This window comes from Saccopteryx leptura, chromosome 1 (genome assembly GCF_036850995.1).
Source record: "Saccopteryx leptura isolate mSacLep1 chromosome 1, mSacLep1_pri_phased_curated, whole genome shotgun sequence".
In the NCBI taxonomy this organism is placed as follows: domain Eukaryota; kingdom Metazoa; phylum Chordata; class Mammalia; order Chiroptera; family Emballonuridae; genus Saccopteryx; species Saccopteryx leptura.
The window spans coordinates 296,949,608-296,976,534 of record NC_089503.1 but is presented as its reverse complement, the minus strand read 5'-3'; the positions used below and the strand labels follow the sequence as shown (position 1 = coordinate 296,976,534).

Here is a 26,927-nt window from a genome sequence, read left to right as displayed (position 1 = left end):
TTGTTTTTCTATCATTTGTTCTTGTTTGGTTGTAATCCATACTTCTTTCCTCTGTTATTACCTTTTTTAAATCATGTGCTTCTGTGGTGGTTTTTTCAGGGGTGGTTACCTTTAAGTAATGAAAAGGGTACCTACCATATTCATTGTAGTATACTATTTTATGAGTGCTTCTGCACTCCATCGTCCTTTGCTACTGTTAATCTCAATCCTCTCCCCCTTATTTTTGTTTTTGTTGTCACAGTTTAAATTTGGTTTTATTGTGTCCTTGGTGGAGCTTTTACTTGTGGTTTTGTTTTGTTTTGTTCTTTGTATCTCATTGGAAAATCCCCTTTAGTATTCCTGAAGTGGGGGTTTTCTGATGATAAATTTTCTCATCTTTTCTGTATCTGTGAATGTTTTTATTTCTCCTTTGTATTTGAAGGATAGCTTTGATGGGTATAGTATTCTTGGCTAGAAGTTTCTCTCTTTCAGAACTTTAAATATTGGGGTCTACTGTCTTCTAGCTTGTAGTTTCTGCTGAAAAATCAGATGATAATCTGATAGGCCTTCCTTTATATGTTGTATTCTTCTTTTCCTTGGCTGCTTTGAGAATTTTTTCTTTGTCATTGGTTTGTGCCAATTTCATTATGATGTGCCTTGGAGTAGGTTTTTTAAATTAAGATAACTCGGTGTTCTGTTTGCTTCTTGAATTCGAGGCTTTAGTTCTTTCCACAGGCTTGGGAAGTTCTCGTCTATTATTTGTTTGAATATGTACTCCATTCCATTTTCTTTCTCTTCTCCTTCTGATATACCTATTATTCTTATGTTAGTCTTTTTGATGGAGTCAGACAATTCCTGTAGGGTTTTCTCATTTTTTAAAATTTTTGAATCTCTCTCTTCTTCTCTCTGTTGTGCCTCAAGTTGCTTGTCTTCTATGTCACTAGTCCTCTCTTCTGTTTGGCCTGTTCTGTTAGCTAAGCTTGTTACTTTGTTTTTCAGTTCATGAATTGAGTTTTTCATCCCTGTTTGATTTGTTTTCATAGTTTTAATTTCCTTGGTAATATATTCTTTGTGTTTGTTGAGTTGTTTTTTGAGGTCCCTATATTGCCTTTCTATGTTTTCTTCTATATCTCTGAGTATCTTTAGGATTTCTATTTTAAATTCTCTGTCATTTAACTCCAAGTTTTCCAATCTATTAAATTTTTTCCCCATAGATTTTTCTTCATCTATCTGTGCTACCTCTCGTGTCTTTTGTATCCATGATATTAAATTTCCTTTTTCTTAATGACATCTGAGGGTGCTTTTGTTAATAGCACTAATGAGTATTAAGAAAGAGTAAAAAGAAAAAAATAAAAGTAGTAAAAAAAGTTTTCTATTCTTTTTTTTTCTCTTTCCTTTCCTTCTTCAGAAAATACCGTGAAAAACTGTGAATTATACTGTGCTAAATGGAGCAAAAACTACTTATAATGGAGAGCATGAGTTGGGGAGAAGTGATAAAGGGGCAAAAAAGGAGGTAGGGACCCACAAAATACAAAAAAGGAAAAAATTTGGATCAAGAATAAATTGGTTTGCTTGTAAATGATGGTCGACTGAGAGATATAATGAAAGGGATAAGAGGGAAACAGGAAAAAGAATAAAAATACTATTGAATTAAGTGGAACAAAAACTAGATAGAATGGAGAGCCAGGGTTGGGGGTAATGCTAATGAGTTAAAAAGCAAAGTAAAAGGCACCCCAAATGCCACAAAGAAAAAATTTGAGTCCCAAATAAAATAATTTGTTCGTGAGTGAGGATTGAATAAGAGGAAAGGTAAAGGAGAAAAGAGGAAACTAAGATAGTGGGAGAAAAAACAAAAATGGAAAAAAGAAAAGAAAAAAAGAGAGTTAAGGGTTTTGGAGTGTAACCTTCATAGAGAGAAAGGAAGAAGAAGAGAAAAAAATTGGAAATGTAACACTTGTGGGTAATGTAGTTCAAGGTGAAGAAAAAAGAATAAGACAGACAGAGAATAAAAGGACCAAGGTGGAAGAAAAAATAATAATAAAGACAAGAAGATGAGAGAAACAAAAAAAAAGTGGAAAAAGTTATAAAGTCTGTGGATTTTTCTTGATTTTGAGAGGTTATCTTCTTTCTTTTTCTTTCCCCTCCCTCTTCCTGGTCGGTGACTCTGTACCCCAGGCTCTGCCCGTGTGGCATGCTTAGTTAGAGATTTGCAGTTGATGAGTCTCTATGGCGATGTCATATACTTGGCTTCAGTCTCATTGGTAGTCTGGGCTTGTTAGCATTTGCAGGCTCCAACAATGGGAGAGTCCATTTTCCCGGAGCCTCTCTCCTAGTCTCTCCTTCCTGAATTAGCAGCCTGATGATCCAGCTATGAGGTTGCCTCTGCCTCTGCCTGGGTAGTAAGAGGCTCAAAGAGCTGGCAAATCCCCACTCTATCCCCACTCAGCACAGGGCTCTGGGTAAGGCTCTGTCAGTCAGAGCTGCCAGCATAATCAGGCAGGGCTGGGAGCCAATTGCTCTCAAGGTATCTTTCTATGAGCCTCCAGGCGTGTCCAGTATGCCTCAGCACTCTGTGGGACCACTCTCCCCAGGCTCTTTGCACTTTGTAACTGTTTTGGCTGGGAAGAAGATGCCCTAGTCGCTGCCTGCAGAACAGGAGGTTTTAAAAGCTGCCAAGTCCCTCTTTTTAACATATAGCCCTGAGTATGAAAGCTCTGCCAATCAGAGCCACCAGCAGGTAGTGGGGTGTGTTGACTTCTGTTCAGTTCCTCAGGTATATCTAGTTAAATTTGCTTTAGTGTTCCATGGGATTGTTTCCTGTAGGCTTCTTCCTTGTTAAAAAGCCTACAGCCTATCCTGTCTAACTTCTGCAGTGTTCTCTGATGTTTGTTCTGTAGGAATGTGTTTTTACCCTGTATCGGCTGACCGGAAGTTGCCCCCGCCCCTATGTGCAGAGCAAGAGGCACTAAAAAATATTATGTCTCTTGTCTTAGATCGCTGATCTGAGAGAGACCTTGTAAATTAGAGCCGCGTAGGTCAGTTGGGAGGTTAGCAGACTGTGGGTTAAGCTAATTTCAGCGATTGGATCCGCAGATCTGTTCCAGAGACAGACTGCAAGCTGCTTGTGCGCCCCTCCCCCTAATGCTTTTGTATTTTTTCTTCCCCAGGATGTTAGCCTGAATGGCTGGGTGAGGCGCCCTGCCCGCCTGGAGAAGAAGTTTGGGTGTAGGGAAGTTTGTTTTTGCATACTCCCTGTGTGCTGCTGGGGTTGCAGGGACCACACCGAGACTCTGGTCGCAGCCCATGCAGAGGCCTCTGCCCCTGCCCCTTTGTCTGGGAACATGGGCGCTCACTCCTGGGGCACTAGGAGGAAACTCTCGCACACATCCGTGCTTGCCGACCAGGATATCGGGGATAATGGCAGCCACCGCTCGCCCACCTTTGCCGGGGTCCAGCGTGGGCATTAGCTCGCATGGGCTGAGTCGCCATGGGCACACTCTTTCCTCGGGTTGGACGTCTGTGCCGCAGCCCGGTTCCCTCCGCGCTCCTTGCCCCCACTTTCTCTCAGTTCCAAGTGAAAGCAGCCCTTGCTCAGGTTAGTGAGGAAGACGGAGTGTTCCTTTCTCCGTCTTATTTCCTACAGGGTTGATTATTATTTAGTCAATTTTTCGCTCGATCATACCTTCATGTTCAGTGTGTGGGACTTCCAGCCGCTCCAAGGATAGATTTTTCTGTCATTGGTTGAAGAACTTGTTGAAATTTGGGGAGAGGTATCGGGAGCGCTCCTCATGATGCCATTTCTCTGACATCACCCCCTGCCTGGACATTTTATTAGAAAAGTTAAAAAACACATGCAGAAATATAAGAAAAATTTTACAGTGAACACCCATCACCCAGATACTGCCACTAACATATATCTCTGCAGTTGTTGGGAAGCCTTTAAAAACACACACATATCCTTTCTGGGATGTCTGTGCTTCCAAAAGACTGTTTTTGTTATCCACTTAAACAGTAGTGTTTATTTGATTAAAGTTACAAAATCAAAGTCTAGTTTTTCCTTAAGTTTTACATTTAACTCCCAAACCTTCTTTAATTCTAATCTTAACCAGTGTTAACAGTCACAAGAAATCTGGTTACTGTTTGGCTTCATTTAGTTAATTCTCCTGAACATTTTAATGCATTAATAATTTTAACATCCTGTTACCTTTTTTAAGACCTCATTTGCCTAACAGAATTTTTCTTAATTTTTATAAATCTAGTAAAATAAATTCATAAATGTGGTAAAAATTAAATTTTAAACATTCAAATATTGTAACAAACCTAGCCAAGTCCTGCCATGCCTTTTTAACTTAAAATCACCAGTCTATGACTCTGTCACATAATTGATATTGGAATCACGATGCTTGTCTGCTAGCTAAATCCAATGTGCCAGACTCTCTTAAATATTATGAATACTTTAAATACCAAGCACAAGGATATTGATGTGACAGATTTGATTTATGACATTATTTCCATAGATGTCAGTATAAGTTCTCCCTGCTTTAACAGATGCTTACCCACAAAGGAAGGAATACTGCCATCAACCATTCTGCTAGTTCTGGAGGTCGGGAAGTACAGATGTCCAGATGGATTTTTCTTCCAACCATGAGGGACACATAGACTTCTCTTTCATAGCTGCTGGGCCAGTGAAGTCTCCAAATCCACATGGAACAGTTTTATGGGATCTGGTTATCTTTCTGTAGGCTAATTAGGTTTATAATCATCCACCTGGGTTGCTTCACTGCTAGACTGGATTTAACTGATCTACTAATTTTTTTATTGTATTCCTTTATTTTTTTTTCTGGTCATTCATAACATTTATAGCCATTTAAGTAATATCTGATTGTATTTTTTACATTTCTATAGTTCTACTGACATAGTCTTTAATTCCACTGGCAGTTAATAATTGCTTTGCTCTGAAGGATCCTTTTATTGTCCCTACCATGAATTTTGGAAGAGTGTGAAAAAAGGCAGCATTTAACAAATGATAATTAGTGATGATTTTCTTTTGGCTAACAAAAGACCGTTTTACCTTCTTGTCAGAGCTTTCTATCTGCAGATGATCATCAGTACTACAAAATGGGTCACTGGTCAGTATAATGCATACTATCTATCTGCTGGGCTCATTGACAAGCTGGAAATAGTTCTGATCCTCACTGCTTCCTTTGTAGATAACGGAACTCAATCTTATCATTCATCTGTCTTCCTTTCTCAATGGCGGAGTCATGCACTCTTCCATCTTTTTGAGACCTTTCTTTTTTGGGGCCTTTACCTCCTATGTCTCTGATTTCCACCCTTCATTGTTCTCTTTGGTACATAAGCATCTTGCTTGTGTTAAAACAACAACAACTCATAATTGACTTTGTTTCTCCCTCTTAAAATAGTCTGACTTCCATCCTTCCAATCACCATCAAACTTTTTGACTGCGGCCCATAGAAAGTATTAATTTTTTATCCTTTTACTACCAAAAAAGTAAAGCTTCTATACCTCTTTCCTACTCTGCCCTATTCAAAGTCACCAGCTAATAATTCAACACCACAGATTCCTCTGAGCATCTTCTAGTCTATTATTATTATTATTATTATTATTATTATTATTATTTGATCCACTTATTTGGCTTCTGTATCGTGGCATTTCTCTGCATCTTGGCTGTCCTCTCTGACCAGTCCTTCATCATGTTCTCTGACTCTTTTTTTCTCCTAGAAGCCATGGGGGCATAATGAGGAGCACGAATTTTGGAGTCAAGCAGACCTGGCTTTGAACCTCAACTTTGTCGTCACCAGCTATGTGGACTTGGGCAGTGCTTAACTTTGAGCTTCAGTTTCTTCATCTGTAAAATGGGGTAATAACACCTCATGTATCAGTTGTAAGGACATGTGTGTATAGTGTCTAAACTGGTGACTGGCATTTTGTTGACACACTTCTCTCTGTAGGTGTTACCGGTTGGCCATTTGCAGGGCTTACCGAGTCACCCACTTTTCCTATGAGGCAGCCAGCTTTTATTCTTTGCCACGACTCCATAATGCATGTCAAGTTCATATTCCCAAACCTGATCTTTTTAGGCGTATGCTAATGTTGCTCACCTAGGTTCCCCATGTAACGCAGGATTCTATGTTATTCAAACGGTAAGTAGTCAGCCAGTGATGTCTTCCGGGATCGATAGCATCTCAGTTCTCACAGCAGCGCTGAGCTTGCAGGTTCCCTCCCTTCCTTGTTTTCATCTAACCAGTGTGCACTGAGTGCTCTCCGCACTGAGGGTGCAACACAGAGCAAGAAAGGTCAGTCCAAAGCCTGAAGAAAGGGGCAGTTTTAAGGAGGTGGGAGGGTGCTATGACGGTGAAGAACACAGTGCAGTTGGGAGCATTGGAAAGGGTGCCCCTCCGCGGTGGGATGAAATAGCGGGCCAAGTTTAAATTCCTTTTTTCATCCCACCCCAGTTCCAGTAGATCCTGTGCCTTCTCCTTATGAAATAACTTCCTTCCTTCCCTCTTTCTCTATTCCCATGCACATGTTTCATTCAGTCCACATATTCCAGGCACACTAGTTTGGGCTGGTCATGCAGAAGAGTTTTCCAGATCTGTTTCTAGTTCACATATCTTCTTTCCAGTCTGCTAAGCAGCTGCCAAGGTCACTTCCAAAAGCACAGGTCTGATCATATCGCTCCCTTGCCTACAGCTCTTTATTGGCTATACCAGTCAGGATTGCGTGTAGGAAACAGAGGCCACTGAAGACATTTTATTTTAATCAGGGAAGGCTCTGACCTGGGGGTTATGGATTATAGAGTCAGAGGAGGGTGAGAGGAGCTGGCACAGGAAGAGGGTCTACCTCTGAGGTCTTTGTTAGAAGCCGGGAGTTCAGGAGCTTCCAGCCCTAGCTGTTATTCACGAATCAGGAAGCCACTGACGCTGCTGCTCAGCTGCCCTTCCATACCCAGAAAGGGGCTGGGTCTTGGAACTGCGCTGCAGAAATACCTCCCACCTCTGTGATCTTACTTGTCAGAGTGGAAAGCAGCCAGAACAGGTCAGGAAAATGGTCTCTGTCACTTACACCTTCCAACCCTCATGCACACGCATTGACTTAGTGGAATCTAATGGTGCAGAGTCCTTGCTTCAAGGAGCCTGGTGCGCACAGGCATTAATCCGTCCACCTCTGTATGGGAAGGGAGACTAAAACGCAGGAGGAATGGGGGGGGGGTGAAAAAGGCACCCGTGGCTTCCACCTCCCCAGGCTCTCTGCTGTGTGCTGTCCTCTGACCGCTCTGCACATTTTGCTGAACGCCCTGTCTTCCACCATCTACAACAGCTGTCCCTGGCAGGTGCTGAGCAGATATTTGTTGAATGTATGAATGAACAAATGCATTTGCTCCTGACCCAGTTCTTTCTTACCTTCTGGCTGTCACTTTAGCAGGAGTGACCTTTCTGGCTGGTCCTAACTTCCTCTACCTGCTGACATCCCGCTTTTTCTCAGCGAGGCCCAGCCACGTCCCTTCCTAGATGGCCTTCTCAAATTCCCCTGAGACTGCACCCCATTTTCTTGTAGCCCCCGTGCATCCATTCTAGCCCATCCCCCTCTGCCCACAATGAGTGCAGCTATGTGTTCATATATATATTTTTAATCTGCCGTCCTGTGAACTTCAGGGAAATGGTGACTATTTTAAGTCACTGATGTGCCCCTTTTTCTCACCACTTTCTGCTTTTCTCTAGACACAGCTACTCCAATTTGTTTTCTGTAAAGACACTCCTTTCACTTTCTCTTGTTTTCTTCCAGCTGCAGTGGAAACGTGATAATTTATATGAATTCTTATATCTTTAGACTGCTCTTGTCCTGTTTTTATGCATAGAGACATGCTTGTCATATATATATATATGGATGTACTGTTTTTTATATACAAGCATGTATTTCCTGTTTTAATGCTAGGTAGTTATACAATATAAACCTAAAAGGGGAGGAGCCTTATAAGAAAAGAAGAATTTTTTTTTTGTCTCTTTGTAATTTTTTAGTGGAATTCCACAATGTTTTGGTTTGCTCACCCTGACAATGGAATTTGTATTAGCAAAATATTCTAGCCATTATAACAGTCATAGTTTGGATCTGAGGTGGAAAAACAGGGCCATGTGATTTGTTTGTGTGCCTGCTACAGTGAACTTCTTAGAACTTCACTTTGCTTTGTGTGGGGTCTGGGGAGTCCTTTCACTATTATTTTTTAAAGCCCTTTGTTTTATGGAAGAATCAATTTTATATGACAAGGGAAACTTGTAAAAAGAATATCTCCTCTACAGGGAAATACAGATTTTGGTGGGGGATGTTTAAATAGATTTACTTTTTGAGCAGTTTTAGGTTTCAGCAAAATTGAGCAAAAAAGCACAGAAAATTCCCATAGGCCCCTCCCCCACATCCACAACTTCACCTGTTGTCAACACCCCCCCACCACAATGGCACATTTGTTATAACGGATGGACCTGCATTGCCCCGTTATCACCCCAAGTCCATAGTTTACACTAGGGATTCCTCTTGGTGTACATTCTCTGGGTTGGACACATGTACAATGTATAAAATTGTACAGAGTCGTTTCACTGCCCTAAAATTCCTGTGCCCTACCTATTCATCCTCCCCTGCCCTCCACTCCCAACCCCAGGCAGCCATTGATCTGTTTCCATAGTCTTGCCTTTCCCAGAATGTCAGACATTTGGAATCATGCATGTAGCCCTTTCAGACGGGCTTCTTAGTATATGCATTTAAGTTTCCTCCATGTCTTTTCATGGCTTCGATAGCTCATTTCTCTTTAGCACTGAATAATGTTTAATTTTATGGGTTATTTTTTATCCATTACCTACTGAGGGGCATCTTGCTTGCTTCCCAGTTCTGGCACTTGTGAATGAAGCTCCCATAAATGTCTGTGTGCAGGCCTCTGTGTGGGCAGGAGGTTTCAGCACCTTTGGGTAAACAGCGGGCAGTGTGGCCACTGGATCACACAGGGCAGGAGAGTGGATTTCATTTTTCAAAAAACGACTAGACTGTCTTCTAAAGTAGCTGTTTGAGTTTCACATTTCCCCCTGTGATACAGATTTATTTTTGTTAGAGGTTCAAGGGACTTCTTAAAAATTGGTGAAGGAAAAAAATCTATGCTTACAAAGGTGCCGAATGGTCAGTGTATGTCCTCGTTTCGTTTTACCAAAATAAAAGCATATCACTGTCCTTTAAAATACTCATTCTGCTTTCTCCTATCAGCACAAATAAAAGAACTCAAATTTGGTTTCAGAGAAATGAAATAAAATTTTATATATATATATATATATATGCAGACTAGATAATCACATCTGGGGCACCGATGATGTAGTTCATTCTTGATTTTCTGGTTGTGAGTCAGTGACACTAGAAGAATGGGGCATGCGGGTAGCCTACTGTTCCCTCCCCAGCCGACTTGGTCAGGTGTCTTTAGTCACTTGGGTGGGCTTTCAGTCAATTAGGTGTCCCCCATTTATCCACACCACGGGGAGACTAGTTCTTTAGGAGCTAATGGCCATCACGTCTATGGACAGAGACGTTATTCCAGTTCTTTGGATGCAGTGTAGCTGATTTCCTGTGAGGTGGGGGAGTGAGTGAGAAAATTGGATAATCCTCTGACGGGTGTGGAGGGAGGGTCCACTATAAGCCCTAGGTCAAGGGTCGGGAACCTTTTTGGCTGAGAGAGCCATGAACGCCACATATTTTAAAATGTAATTCCGTGAGAGCCATACAGTGACCCATGTACGTTAGGCATTATCCAATAAAAATTTGGTTTTGTCCCAGAGGACAGCTGTGATTGGCTCCAGCCACCCGCAACCATGAACATGAGCGGTAGGAAATGCATGGATTGTAATACATGAGAATGTTTTATATTTTTAACGTTATTATTATTTTTTATTAAAAATTTGTCTGCGAGCCAGATGCAGCCATCAAAAGAGCCATATCTGGCTCGTGAGCCATAGGTTCCTGACCCCTGCCCTAGCTAGGTCTTGCCCTCCTCAAGCCACACCCATTCTTATAAGGGCTCCTATCTGTTGGGCAGGGTACTGGGCTTCTGAGGAACATCCACAGCCCATTGGTAGCTCTGCTGTTAATCGTGAAATTCTGCACTCAGGACAGGGCTCTTTCCCCTCCAGACTTACATGCTGGTGAAACATCTCCAAGAAGCCCCTTTTGCTGAGAGAATAGATTCTCTTCCTTGTGCTTGGCAATTCTAAGTACAAAGTATGTTTGGAATGCTCTGTTTGCCCTAAGGCGCATCAATTGTTGGGTTACCATTAAAAGCCAGGCGTTTCAGAAGATGAATCTTTGAGGAGTAAATTAAAGCTTGTGGTGTTTTATAATCTCAAAGAGAAGGAGACTTTTTAGATTTAAATAGAAAAAAACTGAGCTAGTTAGAAATCAGCTCTGATGGATTTCTAAATTCCTTATACTGATTTTCTTTTTTCTTTGCCAATCCTATTAATAACAGTTCCACAAATATATGCTGAGTATTCATATGTGCCAGGCATTATAATAAGCTGAGAGGTTAGAAAAATAGAAACAATACTCTACCTTCCCTCAGGGAGTAGAGTCGTGTAGGAGAGCCAGATACATAGAGAAACCTGGCCTTTCTATAACCACTTATTTAAGTGTCTCCAGGGAGAGTTTGTCTCTGGGGATACAAAGGTGACTAGGACTATCAGATAATAGGACAGTTATAATATACTGTTGATCAGCGCCATAACTTGGAGATGGTTAACTCTGTTACAGTGTAGAGAGTGAGTGTCAGAGAATGCTTTCAAGAAGAGGGAGATGCTTAAGTTGGGTCTTAGAGAATAAGAGTTCAGAGGAAGAAGGCAAGCATAAGAAATTCTAAGTAGTGGAAAAGCTTGTGCCAGGATCCTGAAGTCAGCAGCTTGGTGAGTCCTGAGTACTAGGACATGGATGAATGGGAGGATCCAGGTAGGGTGTAATGACAAGAGCAAAGATAGGAGGATAGTCACGGAGAGTTCTCGTGATAGGTTAAGAGGGCCCTTCCTCCTGCATGTGGTAAAAAGAGAAGGGTTTCCAGAGGGAGAGGTCATGATGCTGTTTCCATTTAAAAATATTTGTCACCTGGGTGGGATAGAAAACTGAGACTCATGGGCATAGACAAAAGTGAAATGGTTACCTGGGGGAGGGGGTGGGATGAAGAGGAGTAAAGAGGGACAAATATACAATGATGGAAAATGACTTGCACACAGCACAACAGTTCAAATGCTACAGAGATGTTCACCTGAAACCTATGTAGTCTTATTGATCAATGTCACCCCATTAAATTTAATTTTAAAAATAAATTCCTTAGACTGGATTGGACAGAATGAAACTCAATGTAGTTTGACTGCTTCTGGGACTATCACATTAGCCCAGGGGAGAGCTGGTGGCTAGACTGGGGCAGTGGCCATGAGGGGACAATGGAAGGAAGAAAGAAATGTTCAGGAGGTGATATGGACCAGATGAGTTAAAGTAAGGACGACACTGATATTTCTAGGTTCCCTGTAAAGTGTCCCAAAACATCTTCTGTGTAAGAGTTCAATAAGTCATTTCCATTGGGCAACAGATTAGAAAATGATGCTCTTAAATTGGAAAAAAAAGAAAGTGAGATAAAGAGTGGGTTTAGGAGAAAAAGATGTGTTTGATATTGGATCTGGGATGTTTATTCTTTTTTATAAAAGCTACCTGTTTACTATTTCCTGATAATGACAAATTCATGTGCCTCATTGGTAGACGGGCATGCTATTGCTAACTGAAAATACTCTAATTGAAAATTATGTCCTTCCAGATGCCCACTAGGAAGTAACCTTCATACATTATAAAGGTTGCCATGGTTATTTCTTTATTGGTCCCCCTCTGTGGCTGGGCTAATCAGAAAACAGGGATGATACAGTCAGGGCTGGGAGGATTTCTGGATCTCGCCTTTGAGCCAGCTCCCTGGGAGAAAAGAGAAATTGTCTCAATTTCTGGGCTCCTGATCTACTGAAACCATTTGTTTTAGTTGATGCTTCAGAGATCAAGGACCTTGTCAATTTCTTTTCAGAATCAGCTAGGTCCAGAGCAATTTTAACACAAAATGTGAAATAAAGATCGAGTAAACCTCCTGATTTATTAAATAAACCTAATTTACCATTTTTCAATTCCAGTTTTACAGATGAGGTCAGCCTGTCATTTTTAGTAATTCGTGTTTCTAATGGGGCAGGAGTTAGCATATAACTTGTAGGTACTCCTTGTCCCTGGATAACATTTTTACTCTCTGTTGATGAGTGTTACATATTATTAAATATCTATTAAACATGAATATTGTGATGCTGCCTGTGTACCATATAAGCGACCACCAAGCTTTCATTTCCTCTCAACAGTCAAGGATAATTGGAACTTTCAGATGTAAAGAATATGGGAATGACTGTAAAACTTTGATCATGTTTTAAATAGTCAAGAAATGTCTATTGGGTATATATCATATATTATGTTCTGGACACTATTTTAGTTTCTGGGCACACAGTGAGAAGCATGTGTGCACACACACATACACCAACAGTTCTTGACTGACAGGAGCATACATTGTACAGCAGAGAACAAATGTTAAATAGACAATCAAAGAAATGAAATGGTTACAGATAGAGATAAATAGTATAAGAATGAAGAAAGTAATATCCTAGAAAGTGATTGATGGGATGAAGAAAGCCTTTCTGACAGCCATGCCAGGATCTAAGGGCAAGGGTGGGGCAGACGAAAGATGCAGACCTTGGGATGGGAATGGGCTCTCTGAGGGCAAGAAACAGAAGGGAGGCCGTGGCTGGAGGGTATGTAGATGTTGTAGAGTTAGGGAGAAATGGCGATCTTTTGCTAAGCATTCTTGGAATTCTTACAAGAGATTCAGAAATACAATAGAGGTATATATCCTACATATAGATAATATACCTCATCTCTTTCAACAATGTAGTGAGGTAGGCATATACAGACCAGATCTGTATAGCTAGGAAGTAGCAGAGTTGGGACCTAAGGCAGGGCCTTTCTTCTTTTCTGTCACCCCTAAGAACAGACCAGCAGAATTGAAGTAAGGCAGTTGAAATGACTAAACACTGAGTCATTGGACTCCTGGGCTGGCTTTAACAGATTCTATGATGGCACACTAACAACAATAACCATCAAACAATGATGACAAGAGTAGCAGTACCTATGCCGACATCACATACATTTATAGTTTATAGACTACTTTACCTTCAGTTTCTCATTTGTAGCTCAGAAAAGCCCTCAACAGTAAGCAGGACAGATTTTATTCTCATTTACAGTAAAAGATTACCTGAGGTGACATAGGAAACAGGGCTAGAATGTGGTTCTTCTGATTCTAATGCAGGACTCTCTCCTTAAACCACAGAAAGCCCTGATTGAAGGAGGAGATATATATGGCTCATAAGCTTGTAGTCCTCCAGACTCCCAGAAGACGTATCTCTACTTTCCTCTTAGTGCTTTTCCCTGAAGCACACAATAAAGGAGGGACTCACTCATTATGTATTTACTGAACAACTATTGCGTACCAGACACTGGGAATATCAAAGGATCCCAATTAAGCAAGTTGGAAGGTACTGACTTAGCACAGTATTATTTGCCCTTTAATACAAGACAAGGAAAAAATGTATAGGAATACAGAAGAAGAAGTGATTAAGTACTTTGGGAAATTTGGGGAAGGGCTCACCAAGAAGACAACAGTAAAACTGGGCCTTGAAGGATGAATAGTTGGGCTTCTTAAGGGAGAAAAGCAAGGAAAGTTATTCTAGGAAAAAGAGATTGTTATGGTAAAAGAATATGGGAGCTGTGGGGAATAGTGAGTAATTGTGTGTTTGGAGAGCATGGGCTGTGTAGGAAGTAGTGGTGGGAAATGAGGCTGGTAGACTGAAGTGTGATTACAGGGGCCTTGGGTGGCAGGCTCAGGAGGTGCTGTATTTGGCCTTACCAGCCCAGGTTTGTTAGCAAGAGAAGGACATGATTAGATTTGTTGTGTTTTAGAATCTCCCCACACACTTGTGGCTTCCCCAGACTGAGCCCACTTTCTCCCTGACTCTTCAAGCCAGCCACTGATTTATTTTTCTATCCTCAAAACAGGAGAGCTAAAGTTATAGGTCTGTGTTCTTATGGATTTTTTCTGCATGACTTGATCTTTGATGATCCCATAGGATTCTTCAGGCTGAGAAATGCTGGGAGCAAAACATTTTTGAAGCTGTAGATGTTATGACTATATTTATGTGCTGCCGATTACTTCTCTTTTATGTATTTGGAACCATTGTTGCATATTTGAGAGCCCACCTACTAAGCATCGTGGGGAAATTACTCCCGGCCAGTGACCTCTCGTTTGGAAATGGAAACAGCGTTCTGTGCTCTCTCCATTTTAGTCCTCCTGCTGAATGCTTAAGGAGAATTTACATGCTAGATACCGAACTACAATGTTTATGTCACATCCCACACTTTTCTGGAATATTATTTTATTCTACTCTTTTGGTAATTGAGGACCACTCATCCTGGCTTTAAAATGTGATGTAGAGTCAGAGTTAGGAAGAATAAATCAACAAAATGCAAGTTGCTTGCTCTTTGTAAGCTTATCAAGAATTCATTTCTGTTGCACAGAAGGGTTACATTTTAATCTCTGAGGTAAAATGAGTTTTTCTGCCTTAACTTGGTCTTATCTCTTTCCTACCACACCCATATTCATGTAATACTGTAGGAAGGGTCCCAAGTCACCTTGTATGTTTATTCAAAAGCAGTTTGGGGAGCTTCTCTCATGTTGAGATCAGTGTGTTTCCATAGGGAAGTAGCACCTGGAGGCTGTTCACATGCTGGTCCCACCACATGGTGACCACTTGCAGTGACTCCAGGGACTCCAGTGTTCCTGACAGTATTCAAGTCCTGGGAGTGCTGGGAAGACTAAAAGAGCAATGTGAAGCCCCTAGAATCAAGTGTGGCTCAGATCAGGATTTAGTAAGTGTTGCTTCAGATCCAGGCTTATAGGTAAAAGAGGACAGCTTTTCCTTTAAGGAGGTCATCACTTCATTTTCAGACCCCTTGATGGCAGAATGTTATTTAAAACTCCTTGATCCTCACACCTCCATTAACAGATTCTGATGTCAAAAATGGCATTCCATGGCAATTTACCATCATGGTAATTTAGAAAATAGGTGTGTCTAGACATTTGCTCTTTAGGCTGATTACAGAAAGCGGCAAATGTTTGGCATTGAAAGACTGAGTTTTAAGAATCCATGTCTTTCAAATTTGATAGAGCTCTGTTGGCAAGCTTCTCTGAAACACCTTTCCAGAAGAAGCCATCCTGTCTTCTTTTTAAACAAATGACAGAGATAGCTACATAATTTGGAGAACCATGTAGTGTTAAAAGGCATTAAATCATGCTGCTGTAGCATTTTCACCAGATTCACTTGGCCATCTAATGAGTAGATACAAAAGCTGTGGTATATTTACGCAATAGAGTACTACTTGGCCATAAAAAAGAAGGAAATCTCACCTTTTGCAACAGCATGGATAGACCTGGAGAGGGTTATGCTAAGTGAGATAAGCCAGCCAGAGAAAGACAAATACCATATGATCTCACTTATATGTGGACTCTAATGAACAAAATGAACTGACGAACAAAATAATAACAGAGGCATGGACACATGGAACAGACTAACAGCCATCAGAGGAGGGGGGAGTGTGGGGACTGTATGAAAGAAGATTAAGGAATTAGCCAAAAGGCATATACACATAACATATAGACATAGACAACAGTGTGGCAATAGCCAGAGGGAAGGGAGGTGAGGGTGGGCAAAGAGGGGACAGAAGGAGACTTTGCATGGCGCAATGAGTGCACAGTGCAGTGTGCAGATGCTGTTTCGTTGAGTGGTACTCTTGAAACCTGTGTGGTAGTGCATACTGGTGTCACCCCAATAAATCTGATTTAAAACAGGTAAACAAAACAACAAATGGCCATCTAACAGTTATTGAGAACTCTTTATGCATTAGGTGCTGGTGTTACACCAGTGAGCCAGGGACAGTCCTACAAATTGCCCCAAGTTGAATCGACTTGGATAAATATTTTGTAATTTACAAAGATTAACTGGTGTTTGTTGCTATCTGAAACGAGAGTCACCTTTACCATCTTTTGAGGAGGGAGGAATGGAGAAGCGTCCAAACTTTCAAAATTAATTATAGTTGAGTAAGTGACTGGAGTACCCATGTTTATCCACCAATTGTTATATAATTTAATTCTTTAATCTACTAATTGGTACTTCTGCCATTTTATCACTTTCATGCTTTATTATCACCCTGTATATTCAAGGTATTGAATCCTTTCCATAAACAGTATTACTTTCAATTACTTTGGGAGCTTTAAATAATATTCCCTAATTAAATATATTCTTTGGGATGCTGACCATGTTTTTGCAGCGTCAGACTCTGATGATGCTGATAAAAGCAAACATTGAGTTACGAAACCGTTTCATGTTTTAATTAGATTTAAATAAATAATTTGTGTAATTTTATTTCCCAAGTGGTTTTTTGATCATGGAAAACACCTTATTAGGCTAAATTGGTACTTTGAGTCCAGAGTTCAAACCCATGGTTTGGTTTTTATCTGAGAGACATTAAAAGAATAGAACATTTTCTGTCTTGGCAAGAATCACAATGTTGAAATTTTGAAAAAAAAAAAAAGATGATTTAAATTTGTCCTTGAGGCTATAAACTTCTCGAGGGAAGGGCCGGCCCCTTTCATCTCTGCATCCTGACACATGACACAGTCCGTACTCTTTCAACATTCACTCATTGGGGTTGAACTGAAGTGAATAATAAAACAGAATTTGAGACTCAGGCTCCCAGGTTTTCCTATTTAATATACATAGGATTGCCCTAACGAAACACTTTCTTCATTTCAAAATTTTAATTTTATTACGTTCATCTTTCATGGAGAACATTTTTATGGCCTCCTGCTATGACTCATGTGAATGTGAATTTGCCTCCTTGGAGCCCAGCCCTACCTTTTAAGCTGTGGTATTCAGACGCCCCCAAGTTAGATTGCCTCCGGGGAGAGCACAACAAACTGTCCAAGTGATACTTCCAGTTGTAGGTAAAACCAGAGAACTAAAATGGAAAATTCTGTGTCGTGGGAGTCACCTGAAAAATGCACTCAAGGATATACATATTTTTCCTATTAACTCCTGGGTGGCACAAGGGAATTCATCTTTTTTGCAAAGATAAGAAGGTGATGCACGACGATCTCTCCAAGTTAAAAAAAGAAAAAAAGTTCTGATGTTTTCCTGTAGAGTTCAATTTGGCATTTAACTTTAGAACCTACTCTCCTATCAAACTTAATCATCATCTAACTCTGAGAAATTAATATAGGCACTAAGTTTATAAGTTTAATATTAAAATAGAATGGGGGGGGGAAGGCAAGTAGGCAGTGTGAAATTGTTCATTCTTCCCTTAGTCACCACCAAGGGATCTCTCCTTTGCCTCTTCCACCAGTCTAGCTCAGTGTCTCAGACTTCAGTGTGCCTGTGAATTATGCTACAGGGTTATTTATCCAAAACCCCACGTTCTTTGTCTTCTAGATGATTTAAGAGACCTGAGAGGGAAATGTTAATTATTTTCATAAACTCATCTTGAACAAGGACTTTTATGCACATCTCATGCAAGAAAATGAATGAAACTGGAGAGACCTTTCACCCTTTTCTGTCTAAATTTCTCACTTGTGAAATAGGAAGTCCGATTCCTGGTCATCTTATCCTGTGCATTGGGCATCAAGCAGCTTACATCCAAAGTGCCATTATTGTCCTCCTGGTGACCTCCCTGGGCACATTAGCAGGGCTGTCTGGTCTGTGAGGTGCCATTAGACATCATGTGGAGTGGGTTTCAAGTCGGCGTTTTGCAGAGATGCGGGGGGGGGGGGGGGGGGGGCGGGGGATGTGTAGGAAACTTCCTGAGTGGCTGGTGTAACAATGGGGCTTTGGATCTTGTTTTTAATAACAGGCACATATTATCAGCAATGGAGTGGAGGGTAAAATGTCAATCTTTCCAAACTTCTGTGGAGGCAGGAGGCTGTTCTGCCTCTCTCAGAACCGGCTGTCGTCTGCGGCTCTCCTGTCACACTGACACGGCCCCCTGGCAGGGCTGATTGGTCGCTGGCAACAACTGATGTGGAATGCTGATATTCTTGCTGGCAGTTCCTTACACTCCAAAGAAGATCCTCTTGTCGCCCTCCTGACCCCCGCCCGGTGCTCAGCCTCCCAGACCTTGCCGCCCCTGCACCCCAGGGAGGACGAGTCCTGGGCGTGAGGCTCGGAGGCTGGTGAAATCCACCAGGCTGCTTTCACTCAGGCTCGCTCTCGGGAGAGTCCTGTTCCAGACTTCTCAGGGTTTTTACAGCACAGACAACTGTATGCGGGCCCGAGGGGAGGCTGAAAAGGACTTGTGCGTGGTGGGTTTATTGCCTTTCATCACTTTGCTGGCTGCATCCCCAGCCCTGCCTAGAGCTTCACGGTGGATTTCTTTCTGCCTAAGACGCTGAGGAAGGATCCCTTCTCCTTCTGTTGACTCTTTCTATTTTTATGGTAAGTGTTTGCCTTGAATGAGCTGGTCTGCTGCAGTGAACTGAATGCTCTCGCTAGCTCGCTTGCTCTTCCCAGTTCAGCTTAGTGACCTTCTCTCTGCCTTTCTCCTGTTTTCATGCATCGGTGTCTAGGGAACTCACAAAAATGCCAGGGGTCATTTGTGTGGATTGCCTGCCTATTAATTTTTATTTTTTATCATAAACCCGAGCCCCTGGGCTGTGTTAGAAACATAAGCACTCTCTCTTTGTCCTTGAAGCGGCAGCCGGGGAAATGTGTTCAGGATGCTGAACTGCAGCAGTGTGCAGGGGCTCTGTGGAGGGTGACTGACAAAATTGGGCAAGATGAATTCTTGGCATGCTGAGGGCACTCTCTCAGAATCCGGAAGCCTTGGGGCTGTTCCGCCCACATAGCAAACTATTTCATCTTTCCAGGTGAAGACAAGCACATGCATGAGTTCTGTCAGGGTACGCTGTGAGCAGTGGTGCTTTATGCACCTGTCGGTGAGTCCAGAATGGCCCTGGATCTTGTGGGTTTAACAACGTGGGCAGTAACATTGGTGGCGAAGGAATCCTGTGCTGGCCGACGGGGTAGACTGCATGACCTCATTGCTTCTTTCCCTTTGGAGTCTCAGGGTGCCTGTTCTGCAAACTGTATTTCACAGCCTCTTCAGAGGGTGATGGGTCAATGAGAACAGGAACATTTTTGAGTTGACAACATAGTTTCATCCTCCCGCTGCAAGATAAAATACTTTGAGGCTATTAGAATGGTTAGACTTTTCTAGGAGAGAATAATAAACAGGTTACCAAAGAAGAACATGCGTGTTGCAGCATCCACGGCCAGATTGTTTATTCAAGGGCATTATTCTTAGAATAGTGTTCTAATCTGTCACCTGGTCTCCTGAGGCTTGCTGCAGAGAGCACCACAAGTTCAAGTCCATTCAAGAGGCTGCCTCTTGAAGCCCAAAGGACACCAAAAATATTCCACCACAGTCTCACCTTGTGGAACCTGGGATTAAAGGAGTCTTCACAGGGAAATTTTCTTCTTCCTCTTTTTATTTTTTAGTTTTGGTAGCAGGTGTGTTGAGTTATTTTGGTCAGTGCAATATCACAAAGAATAAACATCACAGTTGTAATTTTGCTTAGTTATTCTCTAGTTTTGGGCTGGTGGTGGGATATCTTATTTGATTTTATGTGGCTTTTCTAATTCTGGTCTCTTTCACTCGAGGGAAGGTTCCCATTCATTGTAATTCAGCCTCTGGTTTATAAGATACTGTATTAATACATGCGGTTTTGGGGGTTAATAAATCAGGCAAATGTAGAGTGAAATTTCTAGTCTCTCCCCCTATTGATTGAGATTTTGGAATATAAAGTTCCTTAATGTCTTGCCCATTCTCACCACTTTTGTTTCCACTGTCTGTGTGGATTTTTCTTAAAATAGTGGTGGTGACATCAGGCACATGCTTTTATCCTATTTCTTGGGTCCTAAGTAAAAACATTTGGTGGTTTTTTTGGTTGAGGGGTTCTTTGCATATATGAAAGCATACATATAAATATCTACACATTCTTGCTCTTTAAGTGATAGGCCAGTTACAGAGTAAAACTACAATAGGTTAACATCAGCAACAACCAACTAAGATCCTTGCAGACTGTAGTCTCTACATTCTTAAATAATGTTTGAATTACTTTCAGCATTGTTTAGAATAACTGTTCCAATAGCCACTCCTTCCGACCTCGATTACGGTTCAGTTTGTAGCAAGATAGTGCTTTGACTGGCAGGCTTCCCTGTTCCTCTGGTGGTTCTTTAATGTTTAGTTGCTTACGTTCATCCTTAACAGTGTTTTCTTACTGTGCTTAATTTTTGTTTTGTCGTGTCCAATTGCAAGAATTTTGATCAGATGCCTGGCAACTCAGCTGAAGTCTTCATCAATTTGGGTGTCATGGAAATAGACACTGTATTTCACAGGGCTGGCAATTTCAAATGCTTTTAGAAAAGACTTTATCTCAATTAGTCGCAACTTTAGCTATCAGATTGATTCCCTAGGCTTTTGTCATTTTGCTGAACAATGTTTATCTATGCAATAAACACAAATGTACTGTTTACTTGTGGCTATTATATGTTCATATTTTTAATAGTTGGAGCATGTTCACTTAGAGAATAGAAGAAAAATTCTCAAGATACCAAGATATTGTTTAGCATCCTCCATCCTGAAAAAAAAGAAAAGCTAGCCCTTTTTTTTTTTTTTTTTTTTTAAATAGGGATTTCCCCACTTCCCACACTCCTCCTCCAGATAACACCTTTGGGAATTTCTTTGAATTGGGAGAGTGCATCCTTCAGTCTTTCCTTGTCTCATGGCACATGATGCCATGTTACTTTGCAGGATCCACAAAGGCAGCATATAAAACTACTGCAGAAAAAATTCCGTAAGGGCAGTGCTGAATAGAACTGTTAGCCCCTTGGTGTGATGAAGTCACCGCAACATTTTATGCATGTGTGCTAATTTAGCAGCTGTGCCTTGCACCTGATTTTGCTTGCAACCCTAACAAATTGAACTTATTTGAAAGGGGTCCAGAGTCAACTAGATTGGTGTCGATGTTATTTGTTTTTCACATTTCTTAATTACAGCAGTCACTGGAGCAGTGCTCTTACTTTGTTTCTTTTTGGTGTTAATTTGAAATCTTCAGCTTTCCATTTTTATCCTCTATTCCACTTTCTCTTTCCCACTTTTGCTTTATATATGTTTCTATATGTGAACATGCATATGTGTACACAATATAAACTCAGACAGTGGAAATTGTTTGACAATTAATGAAGAGTTGATCATAGCTTCTCTTTTTAGTAATTAATCTCCGGTGTCCAACCTGTAATCATATAACTGATAAATTAATATAAATATAACCTCATGCTTCTGCAGGCATTCTCGTCATTGAAACTATTTTCCATAGCTGATTATCAGGACCAGAAATAGAATCAGTTTTGCATTTTAATTAATGACATTCTGGTTCTGTCTAGGTTGGACTACCCTTAAATCTTGACATGTTTACTGTCTGAAAGGTCTTTGTGTTAATACAGGGAGTTTATGGGTTATACCAAGTAAAATCATTTGATTAGGGGATATAACCTTTCCCTGGGAATTGAATGAACAGTATCATTAAGGATGTTGGCTGAATATTTTGGTTGCTTTTCTCAATATAATTAAATCTATATGTTCCCTTTACCATTTCTCCATGAGTCTTTTTTACAAAGTAAAATGAGTACCATACAACTCCCACATAAAGCTGCTCAGAGGGAGGACTGTTCTTTCACAGAGATTCAAAGCCACTTCTAACACCAGCTATGGTGATCTACTTTGAAAGGAACTTGCTATCAAATTGGCAACTCAGACAGATTGTATAAAATAGGAGAAATGCTTCACGAGTTGTGTTGAATGCTGCATTTTGATCCTTGCTTCCTGACTGAATTTATTTATGACTGTAGTCACTAGATCAGCTTCACAGAAAAAAAAAATCAGGTCCTCTGTAGTGTCATAACCTAGCTAGACATTCATAAATGTTTATGTTGCAAGTTATAGCTCTTGGGTGGAAGAGGGAGATGGCAGAATTTTGGAGGAAAACCAAATCACAGCTCCAAAATAATGCAAGATGAAAGGGGGAGAATTTTCTCCTATATTTAGCATTTAATTCTCTAGAAATACCATTGGCTCTTACGTCTAAAGCACCAAGAGATTGTTGAAAATACAAAATGACAGTTTTTGAGGGCTTTTTCTATAGGAGAAAATTTTGACCCTTAACTAGGCATCTGCTTAGTGACCTTTTTGGCTTGTGTGAGCCAACAGCCATTCTTATAGGAAGCAGACATATTGTAATACTGCAGGAATTTACTTATATTTTTCTAGTTGGTCTTCTACTAGGGACCTTCTGGGAATGTCAGAGAGGGAATGAGTGTCTGGAGATCATCAGAGACCACAGCCAGTCACAGATGGATGTCTTTGGGACCCCCAGTTCCAGTCCAGCTCTAGCTACTATCTGGCTGTAAGATTCAAACTCATGTCTTCCACATTGGGCTTGGGCCAGATCATCTCAGAGGGCTCCCCCAAACATTAAAATCCGTGATCTGTTAGTTTACCTCTAATTTTTACTAGGTGGATCATAATTTCTAAGGCAGTTGGCTCATCCCAGAGGAAATGAGCTATACCTTCCCTTGACCCTGCAAAGCCCACAGAACTATGACGGTGACATGTGTTTCAGAGTTACTCAAAAAAGTATGATAATGGTGAATCTTTGTGGTCAGGGCTCATGTGTGTATTATCTGCTTACCCTGAGACATCTTGAAATGTATCTTTTTACCATCAGAAGGGACCTTGAGGAACATTTTACCCACCCTCTTATTTCCTAGATAAGGACACTAAGGCCCAGGGAAGTTAAGTGCCTTCCTCAGAGTTGGAGATTTGATTAACATCTGGACAAGACAGTTTAGGGCACTGTTTATATAGTTATCAGACCCCTGCTTCATTTCTGGTGTGGGGCCCTTCCATGAACCACAGCTGACACTTACTGCTCACAGAACTGCTTTGTGGCATCGAACTCACTGTGGTCCATTATTTCTGGGTTCATTTCATGCAGATTACATGGCCGTACCAGTCAGAGTGAGTCACGTCAAGGAAATGCTTATGGTAATTTGTTCATGCTTGGGTGGAAATGCATTTTTTAATAAACACTATGCTTAATTTTCCCACTGTGCTTCAATTCTTCAGCTGATTATTTACTTCTTTTGCCAAGGGGGTGATGCTATGGATTCATCCATTCATCCATTCATTCGTGTAATACTTACTGAGCACCTATGTGTTCCCCCTAATGCCAAGCAGTGAAATCAGTGGTGAGACAGCTGGGTGCAGGTGCAGCCACTGCTCTGAGTAAGTTCAGAATCTAGTTATGCTTCATGGAGTTGGTCATCTTTTGGTTCTCAGCCAGAGAGCTGCTTACTGTTTCACCTGGTTTCTCAAAAAAATAATAATAATAATAATAATAATAATAATAATTCAGTCTAAAAACAGTTTGCTTAGGGAGTTCTTGCCCATGATTATTCCATGGAGAAGTTCCTTGGATAAAAAAAGACACCTTTGCTGTCATTACAACAAATGTTTTACAGTTTTCCAGCACAGTATTTTTAACTTCTGGTTTTCTTACCTGACTGAACAAAAGAGATTAATTAGCTATGCTTGTTTATACTATCGTTGCAATTCAAGAAGTGACACTTTCATTCTTTGGGCAAACTAACCTGTTCCCTGGAATCCTCAGTTGATAGTCTCGATAGCACAGTGTCCATGGAACAAATTATAGGTGGAAGCCCAAAGTCCTGGGTCATGCACACCAGGTCTGTCATAATGTACAGCCCTTGTTTTCTTGTTCTGATACTTCCCTGGAATGTTTCAGAAGAACTAAAACATTTGTAGTGCCCAGAAATATGCAGCCCTCACTTTTCTTAGTGCCTTTGCACATACTGTTTCCTCTGCCTGGAATATCTCTCCTCTTCCTTCAGACTAACTTCCAGGGCAAGTTCAGATATTATTTCCCATGGAAGCTTTTTAACACTCACCACCTTTGTGTGGCCCTTATTGTGCAAAGCTAAGCTAGGAAGACCATGTTGGTCTTCTTCTATTTCTCAGCACAAAGGTCTCATAGGGATTTATAGACTACATTGTAATTATTTGTCTATTTGGCTCTCACTCCCAAATAGACATTTTGTTTCTTAAAGGCAGGGACTTTATTTTTAGCTCTGTACTACAACATCTAGTTTGGTGACTGCTATTGCAGATACTCGATAATTCTTGAACACATGGATTAGGAATGACTATTTAAAGCCGATGGTGCTGGTATTGGTGACTACTGCTCTATGTAGACAACTCAATTTTTCAAAACAGAATGACTGTCTGAATTGCAGTGAAAAGGATAGAGATTGGCAGACATTAGGAATTCTGTGCAAAACCACAGAAAATGTCTCTGCCTCCAAATCAGTTTCAACAAAGTAAGTAACAAGAATTTATTAAGTGTCTTCTTTCAAAAAATTATTTTAAATGAGGGGAAGGGAGATAGAGAAACAGATTCCGGCAGGTGCCCGACTGGGATCCACCTGGCTACCCCTGTCTGGGGCTTATTCTTGAATCATCTGAGCTATCCTAAGCTCCTGAGACTGACTCTCAGACCAACTGAACTATCCTCGGCATCCGAGGAAGAAGCTTGAACCAATAGAGCCACTAGCTATGGGAGGGGAAGAGAGAGAGCAATGGGAGAGGGAGGGGGAGAGAAGCAGATGGTCATTTCTCCTGTGTGTCCTGACCAGGAATCAAACCTGGGAAGTCTACATGCTATATGCCAGGCCAGCACTCTATCCACTGAGCAAACTGGCCAGGTCCATTAAGTGTGTTCTTGAGCAAAGCATTGTATTAGGTCCCCAGGAATGAAAGATTAAAAAAAGACGAAGTAGACTTCTGCTCAAGATGGAGGCATAGCTAAATGTGGTTTTTGCATCCTTCCACAACCACATCAAGGTGAAAACTAAACTATAGAAAAACTATCATTCAGAACCACCTGAAATCTAGCTGAATGAAAACCCTACAACAAAAGATTTAAAGAAGAAGTCGTATGAAACTGGTATGAGGGGAAGAGATGTGGAATGGGCTGGTCCCACATTCGTGTGTGTCAGATAAAATCTGGTAGGAATATCTTAGTTGCAGAGGGCCCCCTGAAGGAGAGGGGATCCCAGCCCCTCACAGCCCCAGAGTCCCAGTGCAGGAAGTGAAGTCCCCATAACTTCTCTCTGTGAAAACCAGCAGGGGTTGAAGCTGAGTAGGACGGAGAGCTTCAGGAGTCCCAGACTTCTTAAAGGGTCCACACATGAACTCATGTAGACTCTTTCCCTCTGAGCTCCAGCACGGGGGCAGCAGATTGAAAGGCACCAGGGACATACAGGGAGGAATGAATTATCTGGCATCAGAGCAAGAGCTGGAGGCAGCTTTCTGTCAGACAAAAGTGCTGACAGAGGCCATTGTTCCTTTTCTGAGCCTTACCCCCACTGAGCCAGCAGGCAGGAACCATATCTCTGAGTCTCCACCAATCTGGCTCATACACTTTGCCCCTCCCTGGTGATTCCCTGATACCCTGCCCACCTAACTTGTGAGCCCACCCAACTTGTGAGCCCACCCAAGTTGTTTTCAGTGGCATTTCCAGAGGAATGGCCTGACTTGGCTCGTGCTTCAGATTCTCCTAAAATCTCTCAAACAAGCTCATCTGGCTTCAGCATGCTCTGTACCTCTCACTAAGTGGCCCCAGGTCCAGCACTAGTGGCAGCCAGCCTTGGTTCACAGCTGGGCCTTGCCTGGGGTCCTCCAAGCTCAGCACAAGTAACAGCTATCTGTAGATCACTTTGTAGTTCATGCCAGGAGGCCCCAAGCAGAACTCAGGCAGCAGCTGTCCTTAGCCTGCACATCCTGGGAGACCCCAGAGTCAGCGCACATGGTGGATAGCTTCAGACTACATCAAAGCACCACCCAACCACCTCCACAGGCAACACACTCAAAGGGCAAACTCAGGAGGCACCAGAGCCCTGTTGAAGTAAGTCCTGTTCTGTGAGGTGGGCCCCTGCACAGCCTATCCTCTACAGTGGTCAGTGGTCAGTGGTCACAGCCACTGACCAATTGCAGCAGATCAGTCTGGGAGTAAGTCCCTCCCATTGACATGCCATCAGCAATCAAGACTCAACTGCAACAGGAGGGTGTACACAGCCACATGGGGGGGGTGAGGTGCACCTTCAGTGCCCAGCTCAGGTGGTTGGGAAAGCTGTGTCACTGGACCCTACAGAACACCTACTACATAAGGCCCCTCTATCCAGCCTGGGAGACATAGCAGCTCTACCTATTACATAGAAACAAACAAGAAGGAGGCTGCCAAAGTGAGGAGACAAAGAAACGTGTCCCAGATGAAAGAAGAGAAGAAAATTCGAGAAAAGAACAAAACAGAGATAAGCTATCTACTAGATGCAGAATTCAAAACACTGGTTATAAGGATGTTCAAGGATCTTAGGGGAAGAGTAGGTGAACTAACAGAACTTTGACAAAGGGCTAGGAAACAATAAAATGGAACCAGAAAACATATAAAAGAATCAGTCAGTTGTAAAGAATACCTTAACTGACATGAAGAATACATTATAGGGAATCAACATTGGAGTAAATGAAGCAGAGGACTAAATCAGAGATTTGAAACATAGTCAAAAAGAAAAAAGAATCCAGAAAAATGAGGATAG

The 26,927-nt window shown here is 41.5% G+C and overlaps 1 protein-coding gene across 3 annotated transcripts in view; it reads left to right on the top strand.

The window, feature by feature from the left end:
* The window catches only part of ANO4 (anoctamin 4), a 401,034-nt gene that overhangs the window by 69,905 nt on the left and 304,202 nt on the right, over nt 1–26,927 (top strand). Inside the window, exon 1 of one of the 3 annotated variants that reach the window (XM_066356858.1) lies at nt 18,264–18,632. The exons of the other annotated variants lie outside the window; for them this stretch is intronic. The gene's annotated coding sequence lies outside the window, so the exon portion shown is untranslated. Of the gene's footprint in view, nt 1–18,263; nt 18,633–26,927 lie in introns of those variants that run through there. 3 annotated transcript variants of the gene reach the window in all.